General features: G+C 45.5%; 1 long non-coding RNA gene across 1 annotated transcript; it reads left to right on the top strand.

The window, feature by feature from the left end:
- The first annotated feature begins 61 nt into the window (after positions 1-61).
- Positions 62-27,442, top strand: LOC131188339 (uncharacterized). Its single transcript, XR_009152768.1, has 3 exons — positions 62-166; positions 17,971-18,123; positions 26,886-27,442. It is a non-coding gene; the product is annotated as an uncharacterized LOC131188339 (long non-coding RNA).
- The last annotated feature ends 359 nt before the right edge of the window (positions 27,443-27,801 follow it).

The raw sequence follows: 27,801 nt of genomic DNA, 5'->3' as shown, positions 1-27,801 counted from the left end.
CTGGACGCCTGGCTGGCTGGCTGGCTTGCGCAACACACACACACACACAAACACACACACACACAAACAGGAACGCGCACAGGTCTGGCTTCGCTGCCCTGCAGGGAACGGATCGCGGCTGCTGGAGGGCTGCAACGGTGGATCCGGGCGAGCGGTGGTCTCTTGGGTGGGTTTTGTTCCCGTCTTCTCACGCACGCAAAGACAGAGTCGTCTCCCCGGGCTTGTGTGTGTGTGTGTGTGTGTGTCCTAGAATCTCTCTCTCTCTCTCTCTCTTTCTTTCTCTCTCTCTCCTACAATCTCTTCTCTCTCTCTCTCCCTCTCCTCTCTCTCTACAATCTCTCTCCTACAATCTCTCTCTCTCTCTCTCCTACAGTCTCTCTCTCTTTCTCTGTCTCTTTCTCTCCCTCTCTCCTACAATCTCTCTCTCCTACAATCGCCTTCTTTCTCCCTCCCTCTCTCTCTCTCTCCTACAGTCTCTCTCTCTCTCTCTCTCTCTCCTACAGTCTCTCTCTCTCTCTCTCTCTTTCTCTTCCTCTCTCCCTCTCTCCTACAATCTCTCTCTGTCTCTTACAATCGCCTTCTTTCTCCCTTTCTCTTTCTCTCTCTCTCTCCTACAATCTCTTTCTTTCTCTCTCCCTCTCCCTCTCTTCTTTCTTTCTCTCTCTCTCTCTCTCTCTCTGCTAGTCTCTCTCTCTCTTAATTTCTCTCTCTCTCTCTCTCCTTGTCTGTCTGATCACATCATAAGCCTTAAAAAAAGACGAGAGACGAAGAAAGATCTGTTTAATGAACTTGGTTAATCCTCTTCCTCCTCCTCTCCTTGTATGTATGTATGTATGTATGTATGTATGTATGTATGTATGTATGTATGTATGTATGTATGTATGTATATTTGTTTTCTTTCCGATCTTTCCCTAGAGAGCGTCAGTTTCCCAAATGCGTTTAGGTTGGGAGGGTGGAGGAGGGGGTTTCTTGTTTTGCTTTTTTTGTTTTTCAGATCCTTGCGTAACACTTGCTCCCTTCCTCCAGTTTGCTGGGCTCGGGCGGCTGGTGTAATTCATTTTAGATCTACTTCGTAGCTGTCTTGATTAGGCTGGAGGGTTTGATTTTGGTCTCCGCTGAGAGCCAAGCGCGAAAGTTGTTCTGATTATCCGGCAGGCAGGATGGAAACCCTGTTCGGGTACGGATTGGTAACCCCCTTCGCATTTATGGCTTTTCAATCAGAATTTCATTTTGAGGGAGCAGGTGGGAGCTCAAATGAGATGACCCTGTTTGCTATTCAGGTTGGTGGTAGCATGTAACATCTGCCTCTGAGCAGATGCAAAGAGCTTTCGCCCCACCACACCCCTTGTTTGAAAGCAATATTATTATTTTTTAAATGTTTTTTATTGTTTTAATGTGATACACAATCTGACAAACGCACAACATATAACATATAAATATTTCCTATTTCTAAACAGTGTTTCTTAGTGGTCTTCTTTCGCTTTTATACCCTTCCCCCCAAGTCACATTTGTCATTGTGTTTTCTTTCTTATCCCCTTTTCTTTATTTACATTAAATTATCTAATACTAATAGCTTTACTTTTCTAGATTCTTATATATTTATTATTTACATATTATACATTTCTAATACATTCTGTACATTCTAATTTCTCTCATTTATTTATTTATTTTCCTTTATTTCTAGCCTCAAGCCATTCATACCATTTATTCCAGATTATATAATAATCTGTCTCTTCTTTCTCTTTAATTTCTTTTGTTAATTTGTTCATTTCGGCACACTTTAAAACTTTCCCCCATCGCTTCTTTTTCTGTTGGTATCTTTTCCTGTTTCCAATTTTGTGCATATGTTATTCGTGCAGCTGTTATAATGTACAAAATCAGATATTATCAATGCATTTCATTCCTGGTTGGAAGGAATGTGGAGGAAGTGGCTTGGATTTATTTATTGCTTTACTAACGACAGTGAATATACTTAATAGTCCTTCCTCCTTGTGATTATCCCCACAGCAACAACCCTGTGAGGTGGGTTGGGCTAAGAGAAATTCAAAGGCTCAAAGTCACCCAGCCAAATTTATTGCCTAAAGTGGAACTAGAACTCAGCCAGCTTTTGTGTTGAAGGCGGGACTAGAACTCACCGTCTCCTGGTGATTGGCCTAAAGTCACTCAGCCAGCTTTCATGCTTAAGGTGGGACTAGAACTCTCCGTCTCCTAGTGATTGGCCCAAAGTCACCCAGCCAGCTTTTGTGCCGAAGGCAGGACTAGAACTCACCGTCTCCAGGTTTCTAGGCCTGCACCTAAACCACTACACCAAGCTGGCAACCGACTTAATCCATCTTAGATCCAACATTAGTTTAGCCGCCTCATGCATTTGGCCAAACAAGTTCGAGAAAACACCTGCCATTTAATGAAAACAGGTTTGATGTAACGGTTAAGACACCAGGCTTAGGTGGGGAGTTCTAATCTCACCCGAGGCCCAAAAACAGATGCAGGACTTTGGACCTATCCCTATTTCTGTAGCCTGGGAAGAAGAAGACGAGAGCAAACCATTTTTTCGAAATTTTACCCCAAAAGTTACAGGGCCTAGTCCTGGCACTTGCTGATTCGGAAGCAGAACACCCCAAAAAAGTCAGAAAAGAGGGGCGGGGGGTCTCTTAACATTCCTGATTTTCAGCAGCCCTGCACAGCTTAATTCTGCTAGGGGAGAAAAGCCAGCATTTTTAGAAATTGGCCAAACCAGTACCAAATCCCTCTTTTTTTTTTCACCCATTATGCTATGGCTTACCTCCGTGCCTTCTTTCCCGTCTGTCTCCATTCTATCCAAGATGATTCAGGGGGTCCCCTGGTTGCTACCCCTTCTCTCCCCCCGCCCCGCCCCGCCCCCGGCTTTCCAGCTGGCTATGGCATCACTACAGGTATTCCTCGATTTACAGCAATTTGTTTAACAACTCTTCAAAGAAGGAAGAAAGGGAGGGAGGGAGGGAGGGAGGAAAGAAGGAGAGAGAAAAGAAAGGGAGGGAGGGAAGAAAGAAATGAAGGGAGGGAGGGGGGGAGGGAGAAACACTGAAAGTTTTTAAGAAGATGTTGGATAACCATTTGTCTGAAGTGGTCTAGGGTTTCCTGCCTAAGCAGGGGGTTGGACTAGAAGGCCTCTAAGGTCCCTTCCTATTCTGTTATTCTGTCCTGTTCTGTTCTGCTCTGCTCTGTTCTAAAGGAAAGGAGGGATGGAAGGAAGGAAGGAAGCAAGGAGAGAGAAAAGAAAGGAAGGAAGGAATGAGAAGGGGAAGAAAGAAATGAAGGGAGGGAATGGGAAAGGAAGGAAGGGAAGGGAAGGGAAGGGAAGGGAAGGGAAGGGAAGGAAGGAAGGAAGGAAGGAAGGAAGGAAGGAAGGAAGGAAGGAGAGAGAAAAGAGAAGGGGGAGGGAGGGAAGGAGGAAGAGAGGGAAGAAAGAAATGGAAGAAGGGAAGGAGAAACACTGGAAATTTTTAAGAAGATGTTGAATAACTATTTGTCTGAAGTGGTGTAGGGTTTTCTTCCTAAGCAGAGGGTTGGACTAGAAGACCTCCAAAGTCCCTTCCAATTCTGTTATTCTCTTCTCTTCTATTCTAAAGGGAGAGATGAAAGGAAGGAAGGAAGGAAGGAAGGAAGGAAGGAAGGAAGGAAGGAAGGAGAAGGTGAAGAAAGAAATGAAGGGAGGTAGGGAGGAAGGAAGGAAGAAAAGAAGGAAAGGGAAGGAAGGAAGGGAGGAGGGAAGGGAGGAAGGAGAGAGAAAAGAGAGGGAGGGGGGAGGAAGAGAGGGAAGAAAGAAATGGAGGGAGGAAGGAGGGAAGGGAAGGAGAGAGAAAAGAAGGAAGGAAGGAAGAAGGAAGGAAGGAAGGAAGGAAGGAAGGAAGGAAGGAGAAGGAAGAAAGAAATGAAGGAGGTAGGGAGGAAGGAAGGAAGAAAAGAAGGAAGGAAGGAAGGAAGGAGGAGGAAGGAGGAAGGAGAGAAAGAGAGGGAGGGAGGAAGAGAGGAAGAAAGAAATGGAGGAGGGAGGGAGGAGGAAGGAGGAGGAAGGAGGAGGAAGGAAGAAAGAAATGAAGGAAGGAAGGAAGGAAGGAAAGGATGAAGGAAAGGAGGGAGGGAGTGGTCTCAAATGATTGTACATCAGATGCACTGAGACTCTTTTATTGTGATGTTTGATAAATTGTGGGAGCTTCTTAGAATTTTTAGGATTTATCTTTCAGAATTAGCTGCCTGATGCAGCCAGCTCGCAAGAGGCGTTGTATTTGGGTGGTGCAGCAGTTTCAGTAAAAAAAAAGTGGCTCTTTTGTGAGGCGTTTTATCAATGCGTAGCCGGGGGGGGGCGGAGTGGGGGGGGGGCTTTACGCTTGTTCAATCGCATTTCTGGAGTCAGTCGCTTCATACAAAGATGGATCTTCTCAGGATCGGGAGAATTCTTATTTTTCCATATCTCGATCAAACTTTAAACTGCCAGAAGGAAAGCGCCTTCATTTTTATTTCTATTTATTTTATTTATTTGTCAATCGTATATAAGATAACAGGTAAAAGTATAAACATAATTTGGATCCATGAAAAGAGTAAGTAAAAAGGAATATTAGGACAGGGACGGTAGGCATGCAGGTGCTCTTATCCATGCCCCTTACAGACCTCTTAAGAATGGGGTGAGGTCAACAGCAGACAGTTTAAGCTTAAAGTTTTGGGGAGTTTGGGGAAGAAACTACAGAGTCAGGTAGTGCATTCCAGGCATTGATCACTCTGTTGCTGAAGTCGTATTTTCTGCAATCAAGTGTGGAGCGATTTACCTTGAGCTTGTATCTATTATTTGCTCGTGTATTGTTGTGGTTGAAGCTGAAGTAGTCATTGACAGGTAGGACATTGTAGCTGATGATTTTATGTACTATGCTTAGGTCAGACTGAAGTCGGTATAGTTCTAAGTTGTCTAAGCCTAAAATTTGGAGTCTGGTGGCATAAGGTATTTTATTGCGAGCAGAGGAGTGGAGGACTCTTCTCTTAAAATATCTCTGGACTCTCTCAATTATATTTATGTCCGATATGCAGTGCGGGTTCCAGACAGATGAGCTGTATTCAAGGATTAATCTAGCAAAGGTTTTGTAGGCTCTAGTTAGTAGTACAATATTACCAGAGAAGAAGCTACGCAAGATTAGGTTCACAACTCTTAGTGCCTTTTTGGCAATGTTTAAACTTTTGGGTGGTTTAAACTTAAAGTTAATAGAATAGAATAGAATTTTTATTGGCCAAGTGTGATTGGACCCACAAGGAATTTGTCTTGGTTCATATGCTCTCAGTGTACATAAAAGAAAAGATACGTTCATCAAGGTACAACATTTACAACACAATTGATGGTCAATATATCAATATAAATCATAAGGATTGCCAGCAACAAGTTATAGTCATACAGTCATAAATGGAAAGAGATTGGTGATGGGAACTATGGGAAGATTAATAGTAGTGCAGATTCAGTAAATAGTTTGACAGTGTTGATGGAATTATTTGTTTAGCAGAGTGATGGCCTTCGGGAAAAAACTGTTCTTGTGTCTAGTTGTTCTGGTGTGCAGTGCTCTATAGCGTCGTTTTGAGGGTAGGAGTTGAAACAGTTTATGTCCAGGATGCGAGGGGTCTGTAAATATTTTCACGGCCCTCTTCTTGATTCGTGCAGTATACAGGTCCTCAATGGAAGGCAGGTTGGTAGCAATTATTTTTTCTGCAGTTCTAATTATCCTCTGAAGTCTGTGTCTTTCTTGTTGGGTTGCAGAACCGAACCAGACAGTTATAGAGGTGCAAATGACAGACTCAATAATTCCTCTGTAGAACTGAATCAGCAGCTCCTTGGGCAGTTTGAGCTTACTGAGTTCGTGCAGAAAGAACATTCTTTGTTGTCCTTTTTTGATGTTAGCTGTCCATTTTAGATCTTGCGATATGATAGAACCTAGAAATTTGAAGGTTTCTACTGTTGATACTGTGTTGTCAAGTATTGTGAGAGGAGGGACCAGGGGAGCCCTTCAGAAGTCCGGCAGCCCTGCAGCTCCTTCCCACTCTGTTACCAGTGAGCTGACCGAGAAAATGGGCCCTGGAACCAGCCACAACTTTGGAGACAAGTAGGGGAGCCTTGCAAAGATTCACTGGGTGAAGGAAAAAAACAACCCCATCCAGCAAGTTTCTGGAGAAGAAAAAAGAAAATTTTGTGTTGGTGGCAAACAAAGGAGTCTCTCCAAGGACAGGTGGTCCTCGTTTTATGACCACAATTGAGCCCCACACTTCCATTGCTAAGACAGGCGGTTGTTAAGTGAGCTTTGCCCCATTTTGCGACCTCGGTTGCCACCCTTGTTAAGGGAATCGCCGCAGCTGTTAACTTAGTAACACGGTTGTTAAGTGAATCGGGCTTCCTCGTTGGCTTTTTTCTTGTCAGAAGGTCGCTAAAGGGGATCACGTGACCCCGGGACACCTCAACCGTCAAAAAATATATAGCAGCGTTCCAATATCTGAGGGGCTGCCACAAAGAAGGCTTAAGAGAATAACTCTCCAAAGCAGCGGAAAGCAAGACAAGAAGCAACGGATGGGATGGAAACTAACCAAGGAGAGACACAACCTAGAAATAAAGGAGAAACTTCCTAACGGTGAGAACAATTATCCAGTGGAACTGCTTGCCTCCAGAAATTGTGGGTGCCTCCTCCATCGCTGGAGGTTTTCAAGAAGAGTGTTCTGTCTCCTTCCCCACTTTGGATTAACGAGCTGGCCTTCAGCCAGTGGATTCACGGCTCTTATCAGTCCTGGCAGAGAAATCGCAGCTGCCTGCCAAAGTTCAAACAAATGACTCACGTAGCAAGACTTTCAGCTCTTTTTGAAATGGTTCAGCTAAACTTTTGCTTCCCGTGGAGTGAGAGCAGTCCCAAAACTCCTTATATATCCTGTGGGGTTGGGCTTCTGCCCCACCCTTCCCTTTGATGATGCCGCCTCTCTAATCTTCTGAAGCATGGGTCAATCCAAGCTTGATTATTATTATTACCATCTGGGTCTGAAGGCGTAGCCTGGGGAAGGGAGGAATCAGAGGATGACGACCTCATTATGTCGTCCGACTGGTCTGGTTCTGGCTCCTGGAGCCGAGCCAAAGGAATTGGTGCTCCTGAGGTAAACCTTACCGGCCCTTCCGCCTCACCATCGGACTCACTTTTGGGCATGGGGCCAGGTTCGGGGGCTGGAGTCACAACTTCCAGTTTGGAAGTTTGGACAGCCACTTGCCTCAAATGGTCTCGTGTCTCCTGCTTGAACAGGGGTCCCCAACCTTGGCAACTTTTTTTTTTTATTGGAAAACTTTTTACAAAAAAAAGGTTTTTCAACCCCCCTTTCCCCCCTCCCCCCCTCTACCCCCTCCCCCTCTCTTCAAAACCCCTCCCCGACTTCCTGGAACAAACACAAGGTATAGTTAAAAATAAAACAAGCATATGCTAAAAATTTTCCCTCCTAACTCAGTTATACTCCTGCAATCTCATCAAATCCTAACCTCCCCCATAACAATCAGAAATAATACATCCTAATCATTCAAAGGCAGTCTGATATCTCTTAGTCTGATATCTATTTTGAATATAGTCAATCCATTTTTTCCATTCATTTAAGTACCTTTCTTGTGTATTGTCTTTCAAAAAGGCTGAGATTTTTGCCATCTCAGCCAAATTGGCAACTTTCAATATCCATTCTTCTATTGTAGGTAGTTCTTTTTTCTTCCAATACTGTCCTATCAGTAGTCTTGCCGCTGTTACTAAATTTAAAATCAATTTAGTCTCAATTACTGTACAATCCGTGATAATTCCCAGTAAAAAGAATTGCGGTAGGAACTTTATCTTCTTTTTCAAAACATTTTGTATAATCCACCAAATTCTTATCCAAAAAGTCTTAATGTTCTTGCAAGTCCACCAAATATGAAAATATGTAGCATCATCACAATTGCATCTCCAACATTTTGCTTGCATATCTGGATACATACACGATAGTTTCTTAGGATCTAAATGCCATCTATAAAACATTTTGTAAAAATTTTCCCTTAAGTTCTGTGCCTGCGTAAATTTAACATTTCTAACCCAAATTTTTCCCCAAGTTTCCAACAATATTGGCTCCTGAAAATTTTGTGCCCACTTTATCATACAGTCCTTTACCAAATCCCTTTCAGAATCTATTTCAAGTAACACATTATACAGTCTCTTTATATGCTCCTGAGACTGGTTTCTAATTTGCTTTACCAAATTTTCCTCATTCTGCACTATACCATACTCTGGTTTCTCTTCAGATTGTATAAATCTTTCGCCTTTTACCAACCTTGGCAACTTTAAACCTGGTGGACTTCAACTCCCAGAATTCCCCAGCCAGCTTTGAAGTCCTCCAGGCTTAAAGTTGCCAAGGTTGGAGACCCCTGGGCTAGAAGACCTCTAAAGGTCCCTTCCAGCTCTATTCTGATTGATTGATTAATAGATATTTTTGGGAAAAGGGAATGAACATGCACGCACATGCAGAAAGACTCCCTTAAAAAAGGGGGAGTCACGCACAGAATTCAACACACAGAATTCTTTTTCCAGCTTATTTGCACAACTTGGCAATGCCAGACAAATGGATGTCTGTCCATGGATGAATTGATTTATATTTTATTTGGGCTTCATTGAGGGATTGGCTGGTGAGAATATGGCTCCCAATTAACAATACCTGCCTCGTCGGACAACCATTGGTCTGAAATTGAATGGGGTTTCCTGCCCAAGGAGTGGGTTGGACTAGAAGACCTCCAAGGTCCCTTCCAATGCTTGGTATTTTGTTATTCTGTTCTGTTCTACCTGTCCGCGCCCGAATTTTGATCATACGACTATGGGGACGCTGCATTCTTGGTAAGTGTGAAAAATGGTCGTAAATACCGTTTTTCAGTCACTAAGCCGATGGTTGTGCGCGAAGGATTATCTGTATCTTCAGTGCGCACATAATGCGTCTGTCTGCACATTCTCTGTTCAAAGTTTACAGTTCATGAAGTATTTTTCTGGACCTGAACAAGATCCAGAGAGGGTGTGTGAATCTCAGTGACATCACACTACGGAATTCACTCACGCCATAGGCGTCAACCTGGACCTGTCTCGTTTTCACTCCAGAAAGCATTTTTTACACAATGCTTTGGCTCACGGCTCCGAGCCTCTGTGGCTGTGAACAAACACTGAGTTAGGCTTCGCCTGTGCTTACACAGATTAGCGTTTTTAGGGGTTGTGTTGTGTCACGCTTCCTTGTTGGCCAACGTTCAGAATCCAGCTGGATGATCTGGGGGATTAATGTATTTTCATTTCTGGGGAAGTGATTTCATGGTTTCACGGAGACGTGGCAGCTGAAGAAGTCATATATGACATCTAATGTGTGAGATTCGGGGGAAGAAAATGGTGGCGGAAGGTTAGGCCGCAGGCTTCGGAGCGCCTCAGTGTTATCTGGTTGGTTGTGGTGAGGAACAAGATGCTGGATTAATATCCGTCCCAGCCTGACCCTAGAGCAGGGGTCTCCAACCTTGAGAACTTTAGGCCTGGTGGACTTCAACTCCCAGAATTCATCAACCAGCAAAGCTCGCCCACTGGGGAATTGTGGGAGTTGAAGTCCACCAGGCTTAAAGTTGCCAAGGTTGGAGACTCCTGTCCTAGAGTGTACACAGTGTGCCTCTCTCCAACATATTACTAGGTATCACTAATTTGGATATTCCCCAGCAAAGCTGGCTAAGGAATCTGGGAGTTGAAGTCCTCCAGGCTTAAAGTTGCCAAGATTGGAGACCCCTACCTTAGAGGTGTTTTTGTAACAGATTTAACAGAGTTGGAAGGAACCTTGTAGGTCATCTAGGCCAACCCTCCGCCCAGACTGGAGACCCTGCACCAGAGATGATTGTGGTCATTTGATATGGATTGTGGTCATTTGATATGGAGTTTTCATATCAAATGACCTAAATGCCAAAGCCCACTGCAACTATATAGCAAAAAAGACTCTAAGAGTTGTAAACCTAATTTTACGCAGCTTCATTTCCAAAAATTCTACACTACTAACCAGAGCATACAAAACATTTGCCAGACCTATTCTTGAATACAGCTCATCCGTCTGGAACCCATATCACATCTCTGACATAAACACAATAGAACGAGTCCAGAAATATTTTACTAGAAGAGTTCTCCGCTCCTCCGAAAACAACAAAATACCTTATACCACCAGGCTTGAAATCCTGGGATTAGAAAACTTAGAACTCCGCTGACTCCGACAAGACCTATGTTTAACACACAGAATCATCTATTGCAATATTCTTCCTGTAAAAGACTACTTCAGCTTCAATTGCAATAATACAAGAGCAAACAATAGATTCAAACTTAATGTCAACCGCTTCAAACTTGATTGCAGAAAATATGACTTATGTAACAGAGTTGTTAATGCTTGGAACTCATTACCTGACACTATAGTCTCTACTCAAAATCCCAAAATCTTCAACCAAAAACTGTCTACTATGGACCTCACCCCATTCCTAAGAGGACTATAAGGGGCGTGCATAAGAGCACATAAGTGCCTACCGCTCCTGTCCTATTGTTCCCTTCATTATATCAAATTAACATAGTTGCTGCATACTTTTGCTTATATATATATTTTTCTTTTATGATGTGTTGCTGTTTTATGTCGATGTTTGTGTATACTGTTGTGACAAAATGAAATTAAAAAAAAAAGTTGGTTTTCTGCAGGTTCTGACCAGATCTGGAGGTAGCGGAAATTTTGAGTAGGTTGGAGAACCCGTAAATATCACCTCTGACTGGCCCCACCCCCCATCTATTCTCTGCCTCCCGAGTTACAGCTGATCGGGAGGGAATGGGGATTTTGCAGTATCCTTACCCTGACATGCCCACCAAGCCATGCCCACAGGACCAGTAGTAAAAAAATTTGAAACCCACCAGTGCCCTCCACCATTTCTGACAGATGGCAGTCCAGTCTCTTCTTGAAAGCCTCCAGTGATGAAGCTCCCACAACTTCTGAAGGCAACTTCTGTTCCATGGGTTGATTGTTTTCACTATCAGAAAATTTCTCCTTATTTCTAGGTTGAATCTCTCCTTGTTTTGTTTCCATCCATTATTCCTTCGCTGGCCTTCATCTGTTATTGTTTTTACAAATAACTCAAGGCAGTTAACATGGCCAAAAGTCATCCAGCTGGTTTCGTGGCTAAGGCCTAACTAGAATTCACCGTCTCCTGGTGGTTGGCCCAAAATCACTCATCTGGTTTTCATGTCTAAGGCAGGACTGGAACTCACCATCTCTTGGTGATTGGTCCAAAGTGACCCAGCTGGTTTTCATGACTAAGGCGGGACTAGAACTCCCAGTCTCCTGGTGATTGGTCCAAAATCACCCAACTGGTTTTCATGACTAAGGCGGGACTAGAACTCCCAGTCTACTGGTGATTGGATCAAAATCACCCAACTGGTTTTCATGTCTAAGGCAAGACTAGAACTCCCAGTCTCCTGGTAATTGGTCCAAAATCACTCAGCCAGCTTTCATGCCTAAGGCAGAACTAAAACTCACGGTCTCCTGCTTTCTAACCTAGAATCAGTGACTTTTAGCAACCACATAAAAACTTTCTCCTGTAAGTCCCCCGAACAAGAACAAAATGAACATTAGATTTCAAATGGCCCTTAAATTACAGTGCAGGTAGTGCTGACTTACAATCATTCGTTGTTCGTTGTAGAACAAACCCCACTCCCTCCTCATACTGATGATGTTACCTAGTTGGGTCATTAAATGTCTGCAAGAAAATAACCAAGCTCAAGAGAGTACCAAGCACCCATCATAATAAATAAAACACCGGCAGTATTTACAACAGTTACTTTAGTGGCTTTTACGACACCCCTGAAAAAAGTGACTTTACGACTGTCAGCCTCCACTCCAAATTTCGTATCTCTTTGTACTCCTTATATTCAGTTGTTAGATAGAATGGGATTGTATTTCTAATGTAAATAGCTATTGGATTCAAGTTAAGAAGAGAGGGGCCTTTAAGAGTGTCGGTCTGACATAATTAAGGTGGGAGGGGAGATTAATGTTTTGAATTCAACAGGAATGTTTGAGCGCGAATGCTAACGGACATTGCATTCCTGATTTATTTATTTATTTATTTATTTTATTTGATTTTTATACCGCCCTTCTCCCGAAGGACTCAGGGCGGTGTACAGGCATAATAAAAAACCGGCAATACAATATACAAATTTAAAATACGATTTAAAAAACTTATTTAAATTAGCCCAATGATTAAAATTTACCATACTAAAACCCCGTTTAAAATTAATAAATTTAAGATTAAAATCCCAATTTAAGCCAGCCCCGCGCGGATAAAAAGGTGAGTCTTGAGTTCGCGACGAAATGTCCGAAGGTCAGGTATTTGGCGTAAACCCGGGGGAAGCTCGTTCCAGAGTGTGGGAGCCCCCACAGAGAAGGCCCTTCCCCTGGGGGCCGCCAGCCGACATTGTTTGGCGGACGGCACCCTGAGAAGTCCCTCTCTGTGGGAGCGTACGGGTCGGTGGGAGGCGTATGGTAACAGCAGGCGGTCCCGTAAGTACCCAGGTCCTAAGCCATGGAGCGCTTTAAAGGTCATAACCAACACCTTAAAGTGCACCCGGAAGGCCACAGGCAGCCAGTGCAGTCTGCGCAGGAGCAGTGTTACATGGGAGCTACGTGTAGCTCCCTCTATCACCCGCGCAGCTGCATTCTGGACTAACTGAAGCCTCCGAGTGCACTTCAGGGGGAGCCCCATGTAGAGAGCATTACAGTAATCCAAGCGAGAGGTAACGAGCGCATGAGTGACTGTGCATAAGGCATCCCGATCAAGGAAGGGGCGCAACTGCCGAACCAGGCGAACCTGGTGGAAGGCCCTCCTGGAGACGGCCGTCAAATGGTCTTCAAACGACAGCCGATTTGATTGACAACCAGAGACCTGCGGAAGAAGATTACCACGGGACCCCAGGAAGGAGCTGGCATTGGACCAGACCTGATGACCTTTTGGGAACGAGGAGGGAGGAATAGGGTGATACAGATTGTCAGCCATATTTTGTCTCAGATCCAACTTAGCTCTGCTGCTAGCTCTGCTGCTATCCAGATGTAATTAGTAAAAGTACTTTTCTTTGTTTGCAAATGAAGTCAAGGTGTATTCTTTCCTAGTTATAATCAGAGGCAGCCTGACAACGACCATTTTTCACACTTACGACCGTTGCAACCTCCCCGTGGTCACGGGACCAACATTCAGACATTTGGCAATTGACTCGCATTTATGACGGTTGCAATACCCCGGGGTCATGTGCTCATCTTTTACGATCTTCTGACAAGCAGCGTCAACAGGGAAGCCACATTCCCTCAACAACCCTATTAATAACTTAACAACTGCAGCGATTCACTTGGCAACGGTGGCAAAATAGGTGTTCCGAACCCGGTCCCCAAACTCGACAAACCCTCTGTAGTTGAAGCAATGATTCCTTTATTAGGAGCGCCGGCAACCCCCGGCCAAATGTTTCTCTCTCACCACTGGCTATCTCCCGACTTATTTATTTATTTATTTTTATTTTTATTTTATTAAATTTTTATACCGCCCTTCTCCCGAAGGACTCAGCCGGAATAAAATACAGAATATATACAATTAAAAGAAACTATTACTAAACGGCCGGTAATTTAAAAGATTTAAAAATTTAAAATATTCCTAAAACCCCAATTTAAAATCAACTATTTATGCCAGTCCTGCTTGAATGAATAAATATGTTTTTAGCTCACGACGAAAGGTCCGAACCTTGACGTAAGCCAGGGGGGAGTTCGTTCCAGGGCGTCGGTGCTCCCACAGAGAAGGCCCTACTCCTGGGGGCCGCCAGCCGACATTGCTTGGCGGACGGCACCCTGAGGAGACCCTCTCTGTGAGAGCGTACGGGTCGGTGGGAGGCATAAGGTAACAGCAGGCGATCTCGTAAGTACCCGGGTCCTAAGCCATGGAGCGCTTTAAAGGTGGTAACCAGGATCTTGAAGCGCACCCGAAAGACTACAGGTAGCCAGTGCAGACTACGGAGCAGTGGTGTTACATGTCTGCCACATCTATTCATCTCCACCCCCTGCCTTTTATCTCCAGAGCTAGAGTGGGCCTTCGCTAGCAGCAGTGGCTCTTCCGTCCTGAGGACCGGCCTATAGATTTCCACTGCTCTCCTCTCCTCTGGCTTCTGCGCATCCGTGGGTCAGGCAATGGACCCAGCTGTTCCTCCTCTTCCTCATCAGCCACCTCCAGGCCTGGGGGCTGTTGACTCTCCATCTGAGGGCTGACAGATGGCCCAGGCTCCGCCTGTCTCTCTCTCTCTGACAGCTCCATTCTCTCTTCCCCCTCGGAGCTCTCAGGTTGCCAATGCTGACTCTGGCTCCCACGCCTCCTCCTCCTCCTCCTCCTCTGATTCAGCTGCTGGAAGGGCCGGCGGTCAATAGGCCACAACAAAAGGTCGTAAAATGGGGCGAAACTCACTTAACAAATATTTCACTCAGCAACATAAATTTTGGGCTTAATTGTGGTCGTAAGTCAAGGACTACCTGTATCCATTAAATGTCCCCCGCGTCTTACTTTTCTTGGAAGACTTTTTGCCCTTTTTCAATGTCTTGTAGGTTTTATAGTGTTTTTCTCATCTATCTCCTGTACGCCGCCAATCTAAGATACTCCTTGCAGCCAGAATTCAGCAAAGCAGTTGGTGTTTTTAATACACTCGGGTTTTTTGTTGTTGTTTTTTTATTTTTAGTTTAATTCACAGGGTCTTCTTGCCAAGATGGATCTGAGTGATGAAGACAGGTAATATTCTCAGTGTCACAATAAAAGTCAGAGAGAGATGAAAAAACAAAGTGAGAAGAAAGGCAACCACCGACAATAAATAAATACTTCTTCACGGGCTCAGCAAAACTCCCGTTCCTGAGAGAACATTCAGGGCTTAAGGCCTTTTGAAAGATGACAGGTAGTCAGTCAGAGTAGAGCTGAAAGCGGCCTTGGAGGTCTTCTAGCCCAACCCCCTTGCTCAAGCAGGAGACCCTATAGCCGTGATGGTGAACCTATGGCAAGCATGCCACAGGTGGCATGCGTAGCCATATCAGTGGGCACGCAAGCTCAGCTCCAGTGCACCAGCGGATTTTTGGGCCTTCTAGACCCACTAGAAGTAGGGAAATAAGCTGTTTCCTGCCTCTGGAGGGCCGGGGGAGGGGGGTTGTTGGGGAAGGCCCGTTTCTCTCTCTCAACTGGCTCCAGAGCCTCTCTATGAGTCTGGGGAGGGCGAAAATGGCCTTTCCCTCCCTCCCTCCCTCGGAGGCCCTCCAGAAGTTGGCAAACGGGCAGTTTCTGGCAGTGGTGAAATCCCAATTTTTTTTACTACTGGTTCTATGGGCGTGGCTCGGTGGGCATGGTGTGGCTTGGTGGGTGTGGCAGGGGAAGGTTACTGCAAAATCTCCATTCCCACCCCACTCCAGGGAAAGGATACTGCAGAATCTCCATTATTCCCACCCCACTCTGGGGCCAGCCAGAGGTGGCAATTGCCAGTTCTCCGAACTACTCAAAGTTTCCGGTTCTCCAGAACCTGTCAGAATCTGCTGGATTTCACCCCTGGTTTCTGGCCTCCGGAGGGCCTCTGGAGGGGTGGGAAAGGCCATTTTCGCCCTCCCCAGACTCATAGAGAGGCTCTGGAGCCAGGTGAGAGAGAAAAACGGGCCTACCGGGCCATCACATGCCAGGAGCAGGGGGGGGTTGTGCACACATGAGCAGGGGTGGGGCACATAGAATTATGAAAGTGGGCAAGCACGCACGACCCCTCCCCCACCTCCTGGCATGCAATGGCAAAAAGTTTAGCCATCACTGCCCTATAGTATAGGCCCTATACTATAGGGCCGTGATGGCAAATCTACGGCATGCGTGCCAGAGGGCCGCGGTGTGGCTCAGGCTGTAAGAAGCCTGTTATTAAACACAGCTGCTTGTAATTACTGCAGGTTCTAATCCCACCAGGCCCAAGGTTGACTCAGCCTTCCATCTTTTATAAGGTAGGTAAAATGAGGACCCAGATTGTTGGGGGGGCAATAAGTTGACTTTGTATATAATTATACAAATAGGATGAGACTATTGCCTTACATAATGTAAGCCGCCCTGAGTCTTCGGAGAAGGGTGGGATATAAATGTAAATAAATAAATAAATAAAAAAGAGGTGGCACACAGTGCCCTCTTTGGGCATGCAAGCCATCGCCCCAGTTCAGCTCCGCCGCGCATGCGTGCAGACCTCCCACCCGCCAGCTGGTCTTTGGGTTTCTGCCAAGCATGCGCTGGGGAGGGGTGCATGCACGGGGGGCGCAGGACACGTGCCAGGGGCCACGTGTGCATGCAGTGGGGGGCAGGGCATATGCGAGGGGCACGTGCATGCACAGGGGTGGGGTGGATGAAGGGGGCGCGCACGCATTGCATTTTGTGGGGTTGGCCATGGGCGTATGCACTCGGTCCAGAAAAGATTAGCCATCACTGCTATAGGGCCTATGTTGTGGCTCCCGCCCCCGAACCTGGCCCCATGCCCGAAAGTGCCTTGGAGCCGGGCCTGCTGCCAGAAAGCGACTCAGAGCCGGGCCTGCTGCCAGAAAGTGATTTGGACAGTGAGGGGGAAGGGCCGTCAGGACTTACCTCGGAAGCACCAGCCTCCCTGGATCAGCTCCAGGAGCCAGAAGCAGGCCAAGTGAAAGAGATAACGAGGCCTCCTCCTCCTGACTCTTCCCCCCCACCAGGCCACGCCTGCAGACCCAGCTGAGAGCAATCAGGCTTTGCTCAATCCCAGGTTTCGTAGGCAGGAGAGAAGGGAACGACAGAAGCAGGGGAGGGGCAGGCCTAGGAAGTGCTGAGTCATGGAGCCACACCCCACAGGATATAAAAGGCAGCAAGAGCTGGTGTGTCTCTTTGTATCAGGCAAATCCATGGATTGACTAGAGCTGAAGGTTGTGACTCACCAGTGTCTTGGCAGCTATCGTGGGCTCTTGGCAGATGCTGATTCTTTTGCTGCCAGAGCTGATAAGAGCCGGCTAATTAAGCCATCGTTCAGACGGAGGCGAGGAGGACACAATAGCCTAGCCCTATACCATTTCAGACAAGTGACTGTCCAGTCTCTTCTTAAAAATTTCCAGTGGTGAAGCACCCACAACTTCTGGAGGCAAAGCTGTTCCACTGATACATTGTTCTCACTGTTGAGAAATTTATCCTTATTTCTCGGTTGCTTCTTGTTTAGAGTTTGCAGCAATCCATCCAGCCCACAAGTAAATAATTTGGTGGTATTCATCTGCATAAGAAGCTTCTTTATATACAATACCCATGCAGCAAAAGCCATAACCAGAATTCAGGAGACAGAAACACACAGAAGCTATATAATACAGAAGCTATATTGCAAGGACAAACTAACTGTTGTGGTCCATCAGCAGCCTACGGAGCTGGCAACTGAGTCGGACAGCGATGAGGCTGAGGTGGGGTCCAGGGCCATCGGGAAGTGAGGTGCGGACTCCAGAGCCTCCAGGGACTGATAGTAGTGAGGCAGAGGAACAGGAGGAGCCTGTTCCTAATGCACGCATGAGAAGAGCTACCAGAAGGCAAGAGCAGCTCAAGCAAAGAGGACGACTCGGGAGTGGGGCCAAGAGATGATTGGCCCCTCCCATAAGGCTTAAAAGACCAGCAACGGCATTTGGGCTTTGCCGGAAAACAACATTGATAGCTTCATCTTCTTGCATTTGTTTTGTATCGGTGTCTTCTGAACATTTGCCAAGAAAGGCCTTTGGCAGTTTGCCTAATTGGACCAAGGTTAGTGATAGGACTGTGGAATTTGTGTTGGGAGGAATTTGCTTTAATTTAGTTGAACGACGCTGAGAATGAGTTAATTCTCAGCTGTTTGAATAAAGTTTGTTTGTTTTTAGACTGACTGCGTTTCCTACTACCTACTGGGGCCTGGGTCACAACAGGGCTTGCGTGCCAGAGGTTCGCCATACTAGACCTACAAGGTCCCTTCCAACTCTGTTAACCTGTATCTGTATCTACAGTACCTGTATCTGAGGAAATCTGTTTTCCAGGTAAGTTAATTCTCTGCAGGGCTTAAACTTTCAGCAAGCATGACCTGCTGTAACTGTGATTTTTTCTCCATCTCCAAATCGAGTATTAAGAATGTGATTGTTATCAACTATCGCTTCTAAGCTCCCTGAATGTCAATGCTGCTATTATCCCAAGAGGTCTTAAGGCATATTTGTTTCATATTTCTGCCTTTTTCCTGGATGGAGTATACTAGATAGCTACCGTGTTTCCCCGAAAAATAAAGAAAGTGTCTTATATTTTTTTTGAACCCCGAAATAAGCGCTTGGCCTTATTTTCAGGGAGGTCTTATTATTTTGGGGCGCGTGGAGCAAGACAGGGCTCCTCTTGCCATCTTACCTGATTTCCAGCTCTGTATTTAAATATTTTCGGGGGGGGCTTATTTTCGGGGAAACAGGGTATATAGGTAGCCTTCGATTTATGACCACAATTAAGCCAGGGGTGAAATCCGGTAGGTTTTGACAGGTTCTGGAGAACCGGTAGCAGAAATTTTGAGTAGTTCGGAGAACCAGCAAATACCACCTCTGGTTGGCCCCAGAGTGGAGTGGGAATGGAGATTTTGCAATATCCTTCCCCTGGAGTGGCGTGGGAATGGGGATTTTGCAGTATCCTTCCCCCGGAGTGGGGTGGGAATGGAGATTTTGTATTATCCTTCCCCTGCCACGCCCACCAAGCCACGCCACGCCCACCAAGCCACAGAACCAGTAGTGAAAAGATTTAGATTTCATCACTGAATTAAGCCCCAAATTTCTGTCGTTAAGCAAGACAGTTGTTCAGTGAGTATCACCCCATTTTACGACTTTTCTTACCAGGTTTGTTAAGTGAATCACTGCAGTTTTTCAATTAGTAACACGGCCGTTAAGTGAATCTGGCTTCCCCATTAACTTGGCTTGTCAGGAGATCGCAAAAGGGGATGAGTCTGAATTTTCATCACTTGACCCTGGGGATGCTGCAACGGTCATCAGTGCGAAAAACGGTCATAAGTCACATTTGTCAGTGCTGTCGTAACTTCAAACGGTCCCCCCTCTAAATTGTTGTAAGTCAAACAGTCACTAAGTACATTATCCTACGTCTGAATTGTTAAGTCGAGGACAGTTGTAAAACTGTTGTAAGTCGGGGACAATCTGTAATTAAAGCAGATAAAACAGTAAAACAGCCAATAAAACAAAAGTAATAAAAGAGTGTCGATCAGGAGTGAAATCCAGCTGGTTCTGACAGGTTCTGGAGAACCGGTAGCGGAAATTTTGAGTAGTTCGGAGAACCGGTAGCAGAAATTTTGAGTAGTTCGGAGAACCAGCAAATACCACCTCTGGCTAGCCCCAGAGTGGGGTCAGAATGGGGATTTTGCAGTATCCTTCCCCTGCCAAGGCCACCAAGCCACACCACACCCACCAAGCCACGCCCACAGAACCGGTAGTTAAAAAAAAATTGGATTTCACCACTGGTTTAGATTGTCTGTGACCCGGGGTTCTTTCCAAATTCATACCCGTGGGCCATCCTATCCAGTGGTGGGATTCAAATAATTTAACAACCGGTTCTCTGCCCTAATGACCAGCTAGGTAGGCGTGGCTCTGTGGTCATGTGACCGTGTGGGCGTGGCCAACTCAACATCACTCACGTCGATGGGTGCTTCACCTTAGCTGTTACAATGTAATAAGGGTTAACCAAGAGGCAGTTTCTGTAGGCAGGGCAATAAAGATTAGGCTAGAAACACCACCAGAATGTTTCCTTCCTGCCTTCCTTACAGGATTAGCCCTGTAAAGTGGGAAAAAACAAAAGGAGATTTCTTCCAACAACCGGTTCTCCAAACTGCTTAGAAAGAGTTAACAACCGGTTCCACCGAATAGGTGCGAACCGGTTGAATCCCACCACTGATCCTATCCACCAAAAATAAGAGTTTATAATTTGCACCTTGCCTCGGAGGTGGCCATGAACCGTCTTTTGTTCAGAATCTGAGTTTAAGGTTTCATTCCCTGGCCAGTTTATCTTTTGCAGCCCTGACTTCTGCCGGTTGCCGCTATATTTTCCGATTCCCACTTTGAAGCTGTTATCTGATTGTTACTAGAGGCAATAACACTTTAGCCCCCTTAACAGCATGATTCAGTCGTGCGCCTGATTAAACAAGATCCATTTCGTCCTGTGTTTTACACAGGATGTGTGTATGTATGTCTGCCGGGGGTGGAGATACTGCAACCATCAAAGCCCTGCGGGATCAGTTATTTTTGTTGTAGAGAGTTATCCGTTGGATCCAGAGGAAAAAAAAAACAGAAACAAAGGCACTGAACAGAGGCATCACTACTGAGCGATAAATCCAGCTGAGGATTCCGGATGGATCGGTTCTAATTCGGAAAGAAAAGTACATCACATATAATTCCGAAACCTGAAACGAGTTTCTTAGGAATCTTTCAGCAGTGAAATATGATTTTGATTGCTTATTTGGTATCCTATGACTATCGCTAAGTGCTGTATCTACTGATTCTTTTTTTTTTTTTTTTTTTTTTTTATCCAAAAAGTTTTTATTGGTCAAAAAAGGTTTATACAAATACATATCAGGTATGGTAAATTTTCATTTTTCTTATACAAGATAAGAATTTTACTCAAAATTTTAAACACATACAACAGCCATATGGCAAGCAGGTGATACGAAGTAGCTAAGTTTATCAATCTTACATACGCAATAAAGAAGGGTCAAGAATAATCAGAATATCATACAAAGGAGAATAAGGAAAACCAACACAATACCAAATATCATTGTCACTTCCTAGTTTTGGATCTCAGAACTCTGGGTTCAGCCTGACCCAACTCCAGGGCAACAGCGGCAGCCGCCTCCTCCCATGGTCTATAACCTCCCTTCTTCAACTCCTGGGTCATCTAATTCCAGGAGGGCTTTGTGTTCCTCCACGTAGGCCGCAGCCTCCATAATTGTACTAATTTTTTTCGTAATGCCCTCCCGGAAAATCATCAATCCCTCTGGCATCAGCCATCTGAAGCCTACTCCCTTCTGGTACAATTTGCTTGACAAAAAGTAATATTTCTTTCTCATTTCACGTACCTGTCTGGGAATCTGCCTCAGAATGGCTATCTCCCTGCCCCTATAAGTCAGTGCCCCACTCCTATGTTTTCTAAGAATTTCATCTCGTCTCTCTTCTCACAAATTTGACATGAACCTCTCTAGGAACTGCATGCGTGCGTGCATATTTTGAATTAACTCTATAAGCTCGATCCACATCCCAATTCATAAAGTCAACACCTCTCCCAAGAAATTCTCCCAACAGTTTAGTCACAACATCTCTCAAGTCTTCTTGGTCCACTTCTTCCAGATTTTGAAACCTAAGGAAATAAGACATTTTATCCATCTGTAGTCCAAGCACAGCATTGCCTGTCGTCTCCTCTCTTTTCTGCACTGCCCGCATCTCTCCTCAGACCTTCCACTTTCTGCTTGTTCTCTGCTGAGACTTGTTGAGTGTCCTTTAAATCCTTTTGGATAGTCACAATTTCTGCTCTTATTTCATCCAGTTTCTTGTCCATATTAGATAACTTTTCCAAAATTCTCTCCATTTCTCCAGCAGTTGGTCTCTGACCTTTGCCATTTAAAAATTTTTAAAATCCTCAGGCAAGCACAGTATCCTTGTAATTTCCTCCGGATCCACCAGGGGCACTCACAGGAGCAACGAGTCCAGAGTACAGTTAGTCAACCAGGAAGCCGAAGGAAGTGATGTCATCAAGATTCTCATAGTGAAGGCGGAAGCTGGGCGCCACCATTGTTCCCCAGAGGAGGGGCCTCAAACCCTCCCTCCTAAATTTCTCCATCACCTCTTCTCTCCAGAGCTCCACAAAACCGGTAATCTTGTTATTTTAAGTTCTCCTCTCTCCAAAGTGATTCGTGCTCCTTCCAGTCGCAGGAGAGAAACCCCCGCACTCCGGAGCACTCCACTCACATTTGCCGATATCTCCTTCCTTCTCCCTTCCTCAATTCTTCTCCGTTCCCTGTTCGCCACCAGGCTGCTGCAATTATAAATCCAAAGCCCCGGTGTCACCGGGCACAGCGGCCCAGGCGACGACCAAAATAATGGCCGCGGCCTGAGGCCTCCGAACCCCTCCGAGCCTAGGACGCGCCAGCATCGGTCCCCCCAGTCCTGTATGTCGGCTGGGAGACCCCTGGCGAGCCGTCCGTGCGGCAGGTGTCCTTTTCGGAACACCTGGCCCCTAAGGGCCTCGGAGGCGGCCGGATTCGGACACTGGAGGCAGGAGAGGCACCTCCAGATGTCCGTTGCCGCCGGATACCAGAAGTCGTCTCCTGTATCTACTGATTCTTGATGAATGTTTTTTTTTTAATGTACACTGAGAGCATATGCACCGAAGACAAATTCCTTGTGTGTCCAATCACACTTGGCCAATAAAAAAAATTATATTCTAGCCTAGCCTAGCCTAGCCTAGCCTAGCCTTCTCTTCTCCTCTCCTGTCCCCTCCCCTCCCCTCTCCTCTCCTCCCCTCTCCTCCCCTCTCCTTTTCCACTCCACTCCATTCCACTCCCCTATCCTATCCTATCCTATCCTATCCTATCCTATCCTATCTTTCTATTCTATTCTATTCTATTCTATTCTATTCTATTCTATTCTATTCTATTCTATTCTACTCTATTCTAGCCTAGCCTAGCCTAGCCTAGCCTAGCCTAGCCTAGCTTTCTCCTCTCCTCCTCTCCTCTCCTCCCTCCCTCTCCTCTCCTCTCTTCTTCCACTCTACACCACCCTCCACTCTACTCCTCCTCCCTCCCTCCCATTCTATTCTATTCTAGCCTAGCCTAGCCTAGCCTAGCCTAGCCTAGCCTAGCCTAGCCTAGCTTTCTCCTCCTCCTCCTCTCTCCTCCTCTCCTCTCCTCTCCCCTCTCTTCTCCTCTCCTCTCCTCTTCCACTCCACTCCACTCCACACCACTCCACTCCACTCCCTATTCTATTCTATTCTATTCTATTCTATTCTATTCTATTCTATTCTATTCTATTCTATTCTAGCCTAGCCTAGCCTAGCCTAGCCTAGCCTAGCCTAGCCTAGCCTAGCCTAGCCTAGCCTAGCCTAGCCTAGCCTAGCCTAGCCTAGCCTAGCTTTCTCCTCTCCTCTCCTCTCCTCTCCTCTTCCACTCCATTCCACTCCCCTATCCTATCCTATCCTATCCTATCCTATCCTATCCTATCTTTCTATTCTATTCTATTCTATTCTATTCTATTCTATTCTATTCTATTCTATTCTATTCTATTCTACTCTATTCTAGCCTAGCCTAGCCTAGCCTAGCCTAGCCTAGCTTTCTCCTCTCCTCTCCTCTCCTCTCCTCCCTCCCTCTCTCCTCTCTCCTCTCTTCTTCCACTCTACACCACCCTCCACTCCACTCTACTCCTCCCTCCCTCCCATTCTATTCTATTCTAGCCTAGCCTAGCCTAGCCTAGCCTAGCCTAGCCTAGCCTTCTCTTCTCCTCCTCTCCTCCCTCTCCTCCTCCTCTCTCTCCTCTCCCCTCTCCTCTCCCTCCACTCCACTCCACCCACACCACCCACCCACTCCCATTCTATTCTATTCTATTCTATTCTATTCTATTCTATTCTATTCTATTCTATTCTAGCCTAGCCTAGCCTAGCCTAGCCTAGCCTAGCCTAGCCTAGCCTAGCCTAGCCTAGCCTAGCCTAGCCTAGCCTAGCCTAGCTTTCTCCTCTCCTCTCCTCTCCTCTCCTCTTCCACTCCATTCCACTCCACTCCACTCCACTCCCCATTCTATTCTATTCTATTCTATTCTATTCTATTCTATTCTATTCTATTCTATTCTATTCTATTCTATTCTATATGCTTAGCCTCCCCCCCTCCCCCGCTGTTCAGACCCTCTCTGAAACCGAAATCCGCTTTCTGCTTTTGGTCCCTGCTTTGATGCTCGAGTCTTGGAGGCCCGCAGGAATTAAATTCTTTTTTGCATTTCTGTTCAGCCCTGAGAGGCTTTGCCTGTTTATTGTTTTATTGCATTAGAACGGTCTGCATTTCCATTTCACCTTGCCGTAGGGGGAAGGCAGGGGTGAAATGCTCCCAGTTCGGACCGGATCATGCGATTTGGTAGCAATGGGAGCAGGTAGTTCGGAGAACCGGTAGCAAAAATCCCTGCCCCCCGCCCCCGCACTGCCCATGCCTCGCTGTTCCTCTTCCCTGTCCCTGAAGCTCTCGGTGGTGATATAGCTGCAAACGGCCTTAACTGACTGCCGCGGCGCTTCAAAGGGCCGCACTACAGCTGATCAGTGCTGTAGGCGGCTAGTAGACCGGTGCCTCTATTTTTGAAGAAGGTAGACCGGCGCCTGCCAAAAAAAGGCACTTGGTAGACCGGGGCCTCTCAGTAAAAGGCAATTGGTAGACTTAAGCCTCTATTTTTAAAGTAGGTAGACCGGTGCCTCCCAAGTTTTGTATACTACTGTATATTATTTTTATTATTTATTATTATTGACCATGACCATTCAGTCACCTGACCACCAAGCCACACCCACCAATTAAGCTACGCCCACAGAACCGGTAGGGAAAATTATTAGATTTCACCCCGGAATAGAATAGAATAGAATAGAATAGAATTCTTTATTGGCCAAGTGTGGTTGGACACACAAGGAATTTGTCTTGGTGCATAGGCTCTCAGTGTACATAAAACAAAGGATACATTCGTCAAAATCATAAGGTACAACACTTAATGATGGTCATAGGGTACAAATAAGCAATCATATCAAATTGTTTTCCATGCTTATGATAGCTGCAGCATCCCCGTGGTCATGTGATCAAAATTAAGATGTTTGGCAAGTGACTCATGTATATGACGGTTGCAGCATCCTGGGATCATGCATAGGAGACAAATTCCTTATGTGTCAAATCACACTTGGCCAGTAAAGCTATTAGATTCTGTTCTGTTGTGTTCTGTTTGTTCTTTTGTCTGTTCTGTTCTGTTCTGTTCTGTTTTATTCTATTCCCTATCCTATCCTATCCTATCCTATCCTATTCTTTGTTCCTTGTTCCTTGTTCCTTGTTCATGCTATGCTATGCTATCAGAGGTGGCATTCAGCCAGTTTGTACCAGTTCAGGTGAACCGGTAGCGGAGATCGCTGGTGGCCTTGCCCCCCATCCGCCCCGGCTCTATGACGTCCTATTTAGGCACGTTTTCAAGGCCTGGTGCATGTGCAGAAGGCGCGCGAGCGAGCAAAGCGAATGTGCAGAAAGCCGGGTGCATGCACAGAAGGCACACGCATGTGCAAAGTGAGCATGCACTCGTGCGGCGAACTGGTGGTAAGAATATTGGAAACCCACCCTTGTATGCTATGCTATGCTATGCTATACTTTGCTATGCTATGCTATGCTATGCTATGCTATGCTATGCTACCCTTTGTTCCTTGTTCTGTCCTGTCCTGTCCTGTCCTGTCCTGTCCTGTCCTGTCCTATTCTTTTCTTTGTTCTATTCTATTGTGTTCTGTGCTGTGCTGTGCTGTGCTGTGCTGTGCTGTGCTGTGCTACTCTACTCTATTCTACTGTACTCTACTGTATTCTACTCTACTCTATTTTCTGTTCTATTCTATTTTCTATTCTATTCTATTGTGTTTTGTGCTGTTCTGCTCTGTCCTATTCTTTTCTTTGTTCCTTGTTCCTTGTTCCTTGTTCTGTTCTGTTCTCCTCTCCTCTCCTCTCCTCTATTTTCTGTTCTATTCTATTTTCTATTCTATTCTATTGTGTTCTGTCCTGTCCTGTCCTGTCCTGTCCTATTCTTTTCTTTGTTCCTTGTTCTGTTCTGTTCTGTTTTGTTCTACTCTACTTTACTCTACTCTATTTTCTGTTCTATTCTATTTTCTATTCTATTCTATTCTATTGTGTTCTGTGCCGTGCCGTGCCGTGCCGTGCCTTGCCGTGCTGAATATTTTCTATTCTATTCTATTGTGTTCTGTGCCGTGCCGCACCAGGCCAGGCCAGGCCATGCTAAGCCAAGCCATTCCTATTTCTATTTCTATTCTTTATGATCACCTTTTGTGGCTTTTAGATAAGCAGTCAATGGGGAAAGCCATGTTACTAACTTAACAACTGCAGTCGTTCACTTGACCACTGTAGCAAGAAAGAAAAAAAACACATAAAACGGGGCAAAAGCGAAACTCATTTAAAAACCGTTTCACTTAGCCACAGACATTTTGGGCTGAACGGTGATCGTATGTCGAGGACTGCCTGCGCTTGGGGGTTAAGTCAGCATTGCTCTGAAGGATGCTTCAGAGGAAGCGAGGGCCATAGTTCGCAAACGGAGTTTCAAGATCTCTCTCGGACAAAGATAAGGACCCTCTAAGGACAAGATAACGGAGCTGAAGGGCTCTGCAGAAGGGATTAAGTGCTTTAATATCATGGAGGAGAAAACAGGAAAAGGGTTACAGGGAGAAGAGGGGGTGAGTGAAAGAGAGAGAGAGAGAGAGAGAGATATCTTAACAATTGGAGGAGATGGGAAAAGATAGAATAGAATAGAGCTGGAAGGGACCTTGGAGATCTTCTAGTCCAGCCCCCTGCTCAAGCAGGAGAATCTATAAAATCTCAGACAAGTGACTGTCCAGTTTCTTCCTAAAAACATCCAGTGACGGAGCCCTCACGATTCCTCGTGGCAAGCTGTTCCACTGGTTCATTGTCCATTCACAGTGAGGATGTTTCTCCTTAACTCCAGATTGCTTCCTTCTTTGATCAGTTTCCAACCGTTGTTTCTTGTCCTGCCCTCAGGTGCTTTGGAGAATAATTTGATCCCCTCTTCTTTGTGGCAGCCCCTCCAATACTGGAATACTGCTGTCATGTCACCCCTAATTCTTCTTTTCTTTAATCTGCAACCTTAAACACTCCCAAGAGCCTTTTGGACCGGTTTCCCACGGAAAAGAAAACACCGAGAGCCACAAAACCTGGGTGGGCGTGGCCAACTCGATGTCACTCACTTCTACTAGTCACATGACCCACCCACCCACCCAGCCGGTCATTAAAAAATATTGGAAACCATAACAGCCGCAAGACTTTTGATTGCTCAGTATTGGAAGAAAGAAGAATTACCTACAATTGAAGAATGGACACGCAAAGTATCAAATCTGGCAGAGATGGCAAAAATCTCCGCTTACTTGAAAGACTATACACTAGAAAAATATATTTTAGAATGGAAAATGTGGATTGATTATATTCAAAATAAGTATCAGATAAAAAAATATCGAATAGCATATGAGTAAATTTAGGAAATATTTTGTATTAGATATATTTTTGAAGGAGAGGGGAATTGAGAGTGTGACTAAGTGTGGTGTGACTAGAGATTATAATTTAGGAATTATTTTAGATTATGATTGTTAGTTTTGATACCCTGCATTTTGTTCTGGGAAGTCGGGGTGGGGGTGGGGGTAAGGGGAGGGAATTGGGGGTTTTGGTAGAGATGGAGTGATGGTTAATGTACAGGGATTATTGAAGATGTATAAATATAATTAATGTAGGGTCGGGTCTGCCCAGTTACCATTTTAGAACGGTGGGGAGGGAGAAAAGAGAGAGTAGGAGGTAGGAAAGAGAAGAGGAAGGAAGAGGGGTAGAAGAGGGAGAAGGAAGGTGTAGGGTGGAGGGAGGAGAGGATGTAGATAAGAGAAGGAGAGGAAGGTCTGGAAAGTAGAAG

This window comes from Ahaetulla prasina, chromosome 1, assembly GCF_028640845.1.
Source record: "Ahaetulla prasina isolate Xishuangbanna chromosome 1, ASM2864084v1, whole genome shotgun sequence".
Classification (NCBI taxonomy): Eukaryota; Metazoa; Chordata; class Lepidosauria; order Squamata; family Colubridae; genus Ahaetulla; species Ahaetulla prasina.
This window is presented reverse-complemented; position numbering and strand designations above follow the sequence as displayed.